This window comes from Denticeps clupeoides, chromosome 20 (assembly GCF_900700375.1).
Source record: "Denticeps clupeoides chromosome 20, fDenClu1.1, whole genome shotgun sequence".
In the NCBI taxonomy this organism is placed as follows: Eukaryota; Metazoa; Chordata; class Actinopteri; order Clupeiformes; family Denticipitidae; genus Denticeps; species Denticeps clupeoides.
The window spans coordinates 3,145,225-3,156,883 of NC_041726.1; the positions used below are offsets into that span (position 1 = coordinate 3,145,225).

The 11,659-nt window shown below is 41.2% G+C and overlaps 1 pseudogene; it reads left to right on the forward strand.

The window, feature by feature from the left end:
• The window catches only part of LOC114770598 (CUB and sushi domain-containing protein 3-like), a 272,842-nt pseudogene extending 272,490 nt beyond the window's left edge, over positions 1 to 352 (forward strand).
• Positions 353 to 11,659: the final 11,307 nt, after the last annotated feature.

The following is an 11,659-nucleotide window of genomic DNA, read 5'->3' on the forward strand; positions in this document are numbered from 1 at the left end:
CACATCCTGCAAAGAATGAAGAGAACCCACCTTCCACCCCTAATCCTTACCACATTCTGCAGAGGGCCCCACAGAGATAATTCCTTTTATCTCTATAGGATATTGCAATGTCTCGGACCGCAAGAACCTACAGAGGATTTTGAGAACTGCTGAGAAGATCATCAAAGATCTCTCCCCTCTATACTTTCCCCGTTTACAGTGCTGCAAAGCCACCAGAATTGTGGAAGACCCCACTCACCCCTCCCATTCACTGTTCTCCTTCCTCCCACCTGGAAAAAAGATTCTGCAGCATTCGGGCCTCTACTGCCAGAGCTTCTTCCCTCAGGCTACCAGACTCCTCTACCTGAACTGAACCATTTTCTACTACACTTTCTGTACATAACATCACATCCTCTGTCATGTTTCTGCTACAAACTAGACATTCATAATCATGCTGTCCTAAATTTCTGCAAACATAAACTCTGCTTTGCATTCTTTGAACATCTCTGCTACTGGAATACAATACTTGCCAAAGTATTGTATTTATCCGCCCATATTTGCCATTTGCACTGAACACGGTCTTGTTTAGTTGTCATGTTTGGTCTTGAGATTTTTTTATTTGTACTTCCTATTTGTACTTGTGTTGCGCTGTTCAGTTCTGCTCTTGTCCTACCTTTTTTCTGCACTGCTCTTGCGTTGCTGGCCGTCACAGGTGGTCCATATGTCTGTGATAAATGAGTCCTGGTCAGTCCCAGCTGATGCTGCTGGAGAACTGCTGATCAGGACTCATCATAAGTCCGGCTGCACCAGTGGGAAGCAGAGCTGTTCTCCAACATGAATCCTGAGGGTTCACCGAGTCCCCCTCTGACTGGTTTATGTAGTGTCTGTATTTGTTGTAGTGTCTGCATGAAAGACCATGCGTTGCCACAAGTTGATCCCCTGGGCGGTTTCTTTTCCAGTGATCTGGGCCGTTCTCATCAACTCTTCCAAGGCATAGGACTTGGAACTGTTGGCTATATGACAGCCGTGGAAGCAGCCCTGTGGACTCACATCACAGCACCAGAGGGGACAGTCTTCAGTGCAAGGCGAGGTGGCTTGAGCACTTTCAAACGGCAGCTCAGACCTTCCTCTTTAGAGAATATTTAGATGAACCTTCTTCTTGTCTGACTTCTGTATAGAAACTACAATAGAGTGAATAAAAAGATTGTATTCATAGTTGGGGGTCCTAGTGAACCAGAACTGATCACTTCATCCATGGTAAGATGGAGGCACGTTGTAAGTCGCTCTGGATAAGGGCGTCTGCCGAATGCCCGAAAGGTAAATGTAATGTTGTTGCTGCTTCTAGTTTTTATAATACCTTCTATGTCCATTCCCCCCACGGTCATGACCCCACCTCAATATGTTAGATGTGTAAAGTTACCTGATACAATGTTTTCTAATATGATGTTGAAGAATTGTGGTAATTGCAGCAACTAAGTATTGAATTTCCTGGTAAATTTCCCGTGAAAGATTCAATCAACTGGAATCAAATTTCTTGGATGTGTTCACGCACTTTGCCAATAAACGCGATCCTGATGTCAGCCCACTTTTTTGCATGAGCTATTTTTACTTTATCCAGTTTATCTGAGCAGAAGACACCATTGGCAACAGCAGAGCCAGAGACCTCTCATTAGTCCTGACCCCGGCATGCTGCTAGCAAAAAGTGTGCGAGGTGTGTGCCGAGATGGACTTAGCCGCACACCGCTGCTCTCCAAGCAATTTGCTCACTGAGGAATGTGTCTCTGTTTCCTGCCGCCGAGGCATTGGGCTGTGCGTGGATTACATGCTATATTCATTTAGTCCGGGACTAGGTCAGATGTGCCATTTTCCCAGCTTCACAAGTGTGACTGTCCCATCCTGCCTGCAGCAAGGGAGCCGTTAGCTTCGAACAATCTGATTTGCTAAAATTAACTGCTTCCAGGACTGAGAGAGCGTTGCTGTATTTTTTACTTGAAACACAAATTCCCAGAAAAGTCAATTTCCTTTGAAGTGCAGAGAAAAAAACGATCTGTATGTACATTTATTATATACATTTATATTAGGGCTGTCAAGATTAATGTGTTAACACAGGGCAGTGGAAGCGGACCCGTAATCAAAAGGTTGCCGGTTCGAATCCCGATCCGCCAAGGTGCCACTGAGGTGCCACTGAGCAAAGCACCGTCCCCACACACTGCTCCCCAGGCGCCTGTCATGGCTGCCCACTGCTCACCAAGGGTGATGGTTAAATGCAGAGGACAAATTTCACTGTGTGACCGAAAAAGCATAATGCACCTTGTGCAGGAAGGAATTTTCTTTGCACCGAAGCACTTCCAGCTTAAAGTGTCACATTAACGTGAAGCTAGCCGGGGTGCTGCTAGCACTTTGGCTAATGCGTCACCGAGCCTGCGACAAACAACCCTCATGGAGCCTCACGGTCTCAGTAAGTCTACCTCCGACAAATAGAGGGACACGTTTGGCAAGTGGATTGCAAGAAACTGCAGACCTATTAATGTCATCACTGATGGTCAAATACAGAGGACGCATTTCATTGTGTCACCGTGTGCTGTGCTGCAGTGTTTCACAATGACAATGACAATTCACTTTAATAAATTATTTAGAGAGAGTTGTTTGTTAACATGAATGTGGTTAAGTCTGCCTACTCATGCAAAACGAAATGCGACTAATATCGATTTCAAAATGAATGAAATTTAATCGTGATGAATCTAATAGGGAATGCGTTTTTACGAGTTTACATGAGTTTACATATGGTAATCCAGGAGCACCAATAGTTCTTGGTGAATTTATTTCTGTCATGCGGAGGATGAACTTTAAATATATTTTTACAGGTTAAATTTTATAAACCCAACGGGGATTTGAAGTATTCCAAAAGCAGCACTTTTATTTAGAAATTCTTGTTCAGCAAACGTACAGCTCACTGTATGTTTGGCAACTTTACACATTTAAAGTAGTTACTGCTACATTTAAGGCCAGCGATATACCTGCTTTTTAACGATGAACTTTATGTAGACTATTTAAAAAAAAATAATATTAGAGAAATCCACTAGCGGGCACTCCAGGGAACTCAGGTAGCCCTTGTAATAATATCCATACATAGCCTACTAGTGAGAATTGACCAAAGCATATTATGCCATCAGAACAAATACTAAACAATAAAATATATTTTAAAATGAATCATTAAAATAAGTCCTGTTAATAATCAATATATAATTTTAAAATAATAATTTCCAAAATTTGTTTTATTTATTGAGCTTCTATATGAACCATGCAAATCTTGAAGCAAGGAACACAAATGAAATGTAGCTAATTCTAGCAGTTTATTTCTAAAGTTGTTTCTTTAATCTGTCTTAAAATCTGTAATAACACTTATTGTGATGCTGATGTTTTACTTTCACCCAGGGTTGCATTTGTCGTGAGACCAGTTCCGGCCAGTGGGATAGGAAATATAGACAAATGCTAAAGGTTTCTATTAATGTGTCTTAATATGAAAAGAACTAGACACATTAATTTACCAGCGTAGCAAAGCCCATTAAGTAGTAGTAGTAACTAGATATATTTCATATTATGAAATTCAAATTGGCTGAAAAAGGATTTTTTGAAGTGCAAATTTACAAAAGTCAGTCCAAATACTTTATTGCTTATAACTGCAAAGTGTAAGAAACGTAACAGTTAATATGAAAAAGTGGGTAAATAGTCCTGCACTCACAATAAAAGAGATTCATGGATTAAGATAAAAAATTAGTGGAGGTAAATGGAAGTGCAAATCATTTTTAGTGGTAAATGATAATGGACATGAGCAGGTTCATATTTACTGATAATACACAGGGGAAAGGGAACAGTACAAAATGACACTGTATTGATTTTCAGTCAATAATAATAATAATGATAGGTAAATGACCTCTGAGGCCACCTCCCCTTCCACTACGGCAAGCCAACAGGGCCAATAATCGGCAGGTTCACGGCTCACTTTTAAAAGGTAATAGTGTAAAAAAACCACACTTTGTTGCAAGAAAGCAGTGCAAAAACGCCGTTCAGTCTTTGACTATGCCGTTTTTTATGCCGGGATGGGCCTGAGTGAGACATTTCACTATTTTTAATGATTTCATACCCTTAGAGGTTTTTTTTTTTTCCTTCTTTGGCTCTTGTCAGCTTTGTTTATGTAGATGCAATTGTTCCTCATGATATTTCGAGTGTCCCTGATTACGTCTTGTATATGCAGTCCAACATAAATTAGCATCACATCACAACTGGCTCGCGATCAAACCAGTGTAAGCAGCATCTCAACCAGTGTGTCCGTTTGCATACTGATTCCATATCGACTCGATTTTCAATGCAATCAAATGGACAGAAGAGTCTACTGAATATAATCATTTTCGCTTGCATTTCCTTCACTCAATAAGGTCTCGATGAGGTTTCAATGGGCATTCTGCTGTACAAGGAAGCTTCACGTTCATAAAGAGATGTCAAATAGCCCGCCATCAAATTATATTGCAAATGAAATAAAAATGGCACCCTTGTCTTCTGTTACATGAAATGACAGAGGACTTGCTGAAAACCCGGCACCTTTAGATGATGCTTTTCATTTGCACCTAATAGCACTTGCTCAGATCTGCTGCAAAAGGTGCATACAAATAAGGACCCCAGCTTGCTGATTGCATCATGCCATTCTAAACACTTTTAGGGTCAGTTTCCCGTTCATGGACTAAAAGCATTTTTGAATGGAAAATTTCAATGAAGTTCTCAAGGTTTAAACTACGAACAGGAAACCGACCCTTAGTGTTAATAAAGGACAATAATTTGGGACGTTTTATCATCTCATCTACCCAAATACCTAATGCTAACTATGTTTATTCTAAGATTACAGATGTGTTTCACGTGTTCTTGTACACGTTTTAAGCAAAGACTGCCAGAAAATTGTCAGATAGTCCACAAACCACAAAGGCATACCAATGGCTCCACTGGGTTATTTTCTGGAAGAAGGGGGAAAAAAGGAAGCTGATATTTTGATGATGCAATTTCTCAGATGACAGATCAAAGAACCTCAAGGCTCATTGCCTGTGTCTAAACTATTAAAAATCAAAAGCTTGCATTCACTAGTCGCTCTCTTTGGAGTCGGGACTGCTTTAAAACTGAACTGAACATCCCAAAACTTGCAGCCTCGCGCAACGCTTGACTCATTTAATCACCCAGAGCTTCAGAAGAGGTAGACGGTCAACAAGCAAGGCCGTAAGACAGTGAGCGAGCAAGGATCCTGGAGAAGAGGGCAGTTTTAGATGAGTTGGAACACCATAGTATATGTTGTAGGGGTATATCAGGTTTATTCATTCATTTACTTTATAAATTACGTGGCATTTCCAATGATTCCAAGCACCAGTGATATTGATTTGTTAATCCGAAACACATTTCTCATAGGGCAAAATTAGTTTTGTGATTTCCTGTTCCAAGCGCAGCAAAACGGGACTATTGATGGTTTTGTGTTTGTCTACATGATTGATTTTACTGTTTAAACTGTTAATCCTGCTTGTTCTTGTTAACAATCACAGGAAAATTGAGGCATTTTAGCTGGGTCAAAGTTGGGTCAAACATATCCTCAATCATGTTCATTATTAGGCCACTAAGAAACAAGTGAAACTAAATAAGGTCAGGCTGCAGTAGACAGTTAATAAGAAATAATTAACACACTATTTAAATCAATTATGCACCAACCTTTAACTAGTTAGCAGTCTTTTCTTATTTAAATCTTTTAATTTCTCTAAATACAGAAGACATAATTGGTGTTACTTTAATAAACATGATGTTGGCAATATGGGCACTGTTTTACAAACTGGCACTAAGCATTGTGCTTGTTAGTCTGGCCCCCCAATACTCAATACTAATTATTCCTTTAAAAAGCATTTAACCAACATTCTTAATTCTTACCCAATATCAGTGTTAGAGTTGTACGCCGTTCCAACACTTATAAACCAGAGAAGAATGACACGAAGAAGTTGAGTTCTTTTACTTGCAAGGAGAGCGATCAGAGACGACCAATACAGCAGCCTCCAAAAAGCTCTGCCGTCTCTTCCGCTTCCTCTCTTTTATTCAATAATAGGGCGGTACATTCATCACAGGATCACACCAAATAAGCTTATAATTTGCATGTAGGGTTGTCTCTTTAGTAGACGCTCCATCGCCAAGGTCTTCTTGTTTTTCTTGCTTCTCCGCGGCTGCAGGCCTCCTCTTATCAAGTCGCGGTCATTCTGTTCTGCAAACAGCCTTTAGCCCACCAGTTTCTGGAGAGACTAATGATTCAATGTAGTGCGCATAGTAAAAGGATTAATATAGTTTAATGCATGCGAGATATATATATATGTCAAAAGGATTAATAGAGTTTAATACATGTGGGATATATATGTCAAAAAGGTAGTAAAGGTTAGTAGCATGATAACTTATATACATTTTCCAACAATCAGCAACTCAACTCATGACCAATATCAACATAATTGAAAGTCTAGTCTTGATTTAGTCAACTAGTCCTTTACAGCATTTAATATATTTTGTGTTCAACTAATGCGTGTGCATTCTCAACCTCAGGACCCCACCTTACTGAATTACGCTGAAGTGCTTCTTTAATCACTAGTCACTTCAGAAATGTTAGAGCAGAAATGGTGGCTGAATGGATATCTGATTTACAACAATGGGTAAAATTATCCCTTTCAGTCTAAAAAGCACAGATGATCCCATCTTTTTGTCTCATAGTCTGTCTAGTTTTATTTTGTGAAAAAAAAAAAAAAAGTATTGGCTCGGCAGTCTGCCTTTGGATTCAAATAAACGAAACATAAATTTTGTATAAGTTTCATATTAGATCAAAGTGAGTAATGGGAATTGTGCTCTTCCTATGACTGCTCTCTAGCTTTCTGCTTTTTATTTTTTTAATTTCAGAAATATATATTTTTTATTTTGTGTAAAATCCTGACTGCTCCTCTTGTGTGTATGCAAAAAGTTTTTTTCTTCCAGCCCTATTCCTAATGCACAGCGTTGTGCTTCTCGCACTTCGGAGTCAAAACAGACTTGTCCAAGAAAGTATCGGACCAGAGACGAAGCTGGAAATCACTTAAATCAGGGTGATTTGTTTAACGTCCTCCTGTACATACACAAGTCCACCTTTTATCCCAGCTGGTGAAATTTCATAGAAAGAAAGAAAGAAGCACAGAGGCAGCTGGAGCCCAGGTGGAGCGTCTCAGTTCATTTCCCTGAGTAATCATTCTTGCTGAAGCTCCGGATGCCGACAGTGTGGGAACACTTTTTCACCTTCTGGCCATTCCTGCTTTGCAGGAATTGGATAGGTTACATTCGTTGAGAGGATTCTGAAGGGCTGAGGTCAAAAAAGAAGCATTGTGTAATCTGTTGAAATCAGGTGAATTATGAAGTGCTATTCAGTCCACCTTCAAATATTCACCGCTTTTAATTATTTATTTGAGATCAAACAGGTTGATGTTGTTGCATTCATATGTCCTTCTTTCACATGACTGCTTCAAAGATGGGGCAATATATTAAGAACCTGGCCTCATCCTGTCCAGCTGTCCTGTTTTGAGGACAAGAGACAGAAGGGGGTCAAGAAGGGATTTTATTATTTTTTTTAAATGCCCACAAATTTGCCTTTTGAACGTATGGTATAATCATTGTTGTCATCTTCCACTCAGACACACTATTGATTCCTGCAATCCATTCGCTGTGTGGCTTTAAGCCAGAGTGCAAAAATATAACGCGGTGGTGCTCCTGGATTACCAAGTGGCACCCCCTTTGTCACATTTGTTCGGGTTTATTTTAATTTATCAAAAAATTACTTATTTCAGTCCGCTCTCCCCTGACTGCACATACGGCAGAAAAATGGCCTTCAAGGTAAAACTAGTGGTCTGTGCGCGGACCCTGCAAAGGTCCCTGAAGCAAGCGACCCCCAGTGTCACGTGGCTACGCACCAGCAGGTGGCACTTCCGAAGATGATGCCGAACCAGGTCAAGACACAACTGATCCTACTGCACCAGCCAAACGCAAGAGTAGTAAGCATTGTTATTGCCAATGCATGTTAGCATTAGCATGTTGGTGTTAACATTAAGATAAGATATGATAAATCTTTATTATCCCACACAAGTGGGAAATTGAATAAAATAGAGAGGCACAAGATGATATCATTAACATTAACATGCAATTAAAATTTCAGTTTTCACACAATTTCATGAAAATAACTAACTAATTGATAGCGAATATTAACTGTCCAGTACGCTGTTTTTGTTGGTGTATGACCTGGTACTTTGTATATTCCAAAGCAGTTGAAGAATCATTTTTTTTTCTTGCCTTTCTTAGCTGACTTGGGCACTGGTTTCGTATCCTTTTTCATCTTTTGTTGAATGATGGCTCGCAACCAAGACTGGATCTTGCGTTCTGCATCCTTAATCACTTTGTTTTCAATTATTTGTTATGTTAGATCCTCGACCTCAGTTGTTAGCTGAGCGACTGGCTCCACCTTTTCTTAGCTTAGGGGTTCTAGCTCTTCTATTTCTTTGAGCATGTGGTCTTTGCTCTCATTCAGGGCCTGAATATGCTCTGTTGCACTTTTCATTGTATTGTCATGATAAATTTCGAGGCTCTCCAGCTCTTTCTCCAGAATGGCTATTTGTTTTTGTGTTTTATCTTTCTGATCTTCATGTGCATTCTGTGCTTTGTCTATCTCTGCATGAGCCAACACTATCTTATCAGATAGCTCTTTATTCTGGTCAACTATCTCATTTTATTCCTTTTCCATCTTTTTCAGATTTTCAGCGGACGCACCGCTATTAATTTCTTTCAGTAACATGTGTAAGTTTTCTAGATCCTCCTCGAGTGTGGTGTGTTCATTGGTGTGGGTATCATTCTCAACTTTGCTTGACCCAAGATTTGAGTGGCTGGACCCTAAGCTGCCAAGTAGGACATTCATGCAATGCTCTCTGGCATCATACACTTAATCTTACAGGTTTATCAAGAATTCTCTTGATGTGTGATTTTGAATGTTTGACTGTGTTTAATCTGACATTCTTTATGTTTGTGTTCAACCATTTTTTTGAAATATATTATGTATGTTATGCAGTGTTATGCATTAAAGAATGTCAACAAAGAATCTTTGAGTAAGAAACAAGAGTCCAGGAGGGAATTGCAGGGATAACTTGGACAGAAGTCTCACTTCTACCCCTTCTATCCCTTCTTGGCTGATTTGGATTTGCCGTTGGGTTTCGCGGCTGTTCTTAGCTTTATGATGGCTCTCCACCATCTCTGTATTTTGCTTGCTGCATTATGCCCGTGGACTAATTTTCCCAGAGTGTACTTCAGATGCACACACCAGCTATTTTGCTCTGAGAACAGCTAATTATATTATGAGATCTTCTCCTTGAGGTCGTGTATATTTTGTCTTAAGATTTCGTTGCCTTCTTGCAGATTTTTTTCATCTTCAGATGCTTCCTACTCCTCTTTGCTATAACGCATCTTCTATTTATCAAATTTCTCTGCTATTGTATTGTGCTTCAAATTAAGTGCAGCTTCAACTTCTTTATGTACGCCTTGGTGAGTATTCAGTGTTTCATTGAGATTCTAAAGATTCTTGACCAAGTTCTTTTTCTTAACGACTGTGAACCTATATTCCTGTATATTCTGGTGTAACTTTTGTTTTACCTTGTTCACTAAAAGCTAAGTAGTCTTTCACATCCCTTTGTATTTTGACCCCAGATCAGCAGTCTCGTTCATCTCAACCATGTTCTGCTTTTCCAACTCATTACAGTCATATGCTTGTACCATCATTTTAGCTGCTGGTCCGTTGGTAGTTTCCGGGACATTTTCCAATATTAGTTGGATATCCATCAACTGATGCATTGCAGTTGACAAGTTATCCCATTGGTCTGTGGCTGCAGTTGTCAAAAGTTTGTTTTTAAGTCTTTCATTGTTCTTGTTTTAACTAGGAACTATTCACTTAAATACATTAACTTATGTACAATTAAAGAAGCTAAACTGGCCAAAAAGAATTTCTTCATAATCATTATTTTATTGTTCTGGAAGGGGCAGAGTCCCACTCGACCCTCAGGTTGGCACGGCGCTCGTCCGGGAAGTCCTCACTCACGATAGCTCCTGCGTGACACGCCAGGCAGGGTTGCGAGACTCCGCCGGGGTCTTGGACGTTTAACCAACAAACACTCACTCTACAGACATAAAGGGGATAAGACGCCGGATGTCGCTTTGGAGAATCGCTCTGTAGACTCTGGATCACGCGGGTCTTTTATGGTGAGGCAGATTAGACGTAACCAGCCGCACCTGACGCTCGTTATGCCGTGAGGATCACTATCCGTGCCGAATGGTGCAGTGGTGGCCAAGCGGTTAAGGAAGCGGCCCCGTAATCAGAAGGTTGCCGGTTTGAATCCTGATCCGCCAAGGTGCAACTGAGGTGCCACTGAGCAAAGCACCGTCCCCACACACTGCTCCCCGGGCGCCTGTCGTGGCTGCCCACTAATCACTCAGGGTGATGGGTTAAATGCAGAGGACAAATTTCACTGTGTGCACCGTGTGCTGTGCTGCTGTGTATCACATGTGACAATCACTTCACTTTACTTTACTTTACTTTGAATGAACCTGGGGAGGGAACATGTTGAGGAACCCACGACCCAGGACTGTGATAAGGGACACGCCCAGTGCACACTAGGGAATTGGGACTTACCAGGGCACCCGCAGCTACACGACATGGCATGAAGACACGGACACACAGTCTAATACTCTGGCGAAGGTGAGCGTATTGGGGGGATGGAGCCGGCAGACGGAAACAGTACTCCCCCCTCTCCAGACACGCTTCCGACTCGGAAGCGACGCCATCCCCTGGATCCGAAACGTGGGCGTGAGGACTGTGATGAACCGGGAGGTCGACCCCTCGGACGCGGTGCTGGGCAGTTGGGCCGGGCTCGATGGAATTCTTCCACCAATCCCGTATGCAAACGTCCCAGGATGGTACCCTACTCCATTCCTCCGGTCCGTAGCCCCCCCAGTAGTAGCAGTACCCCTCCACGCCACCAAGAATTGAGGAGCCTCCAGGCCATGTAGGCAGGGGTACCATCCACCTCTACTGCCGCTGGGGGTGTCACGTCTGCGTCGTCCGAGTGCAGGGGTCCCCTAGTGACTGGCCTAAGGAGAGAAACATGGAACTCAGGGTGAAGATCTGAGGGGAGTTTCAGTTTAAATGTTACGGGGATTCACTTGGGACAAACAAGGAACCAGTCGTCCAACGAGCAACCCCTGACTGCTTCCCATCCCAGGGACACAGAGGAGGCTGGCGCCCAAGCAGGTACTGGAAAGGAGCTGGCACGGACGTGAAAATTAGTACTAAACAATAATAACTAGTTGTGCTTCTAAACTAATAATAATATAAACCCATTTAAAAAATAAGTATGCTAAAGTACAATTAATGTAAGTGTACTTAGTATAGTTTAGTGTAATCATGATGATTACACTAAAAGTGTGCTATTTTTGCACACTAATTTTGTACTTTTATTTTGTATAATTATTACCACAATAGTAAATCAAGGACTAGACATGGTTGAAAAGTTAATTTCATGTTTCACCAACATGACTGTCAGGTTAGAACACAATTTCCTCT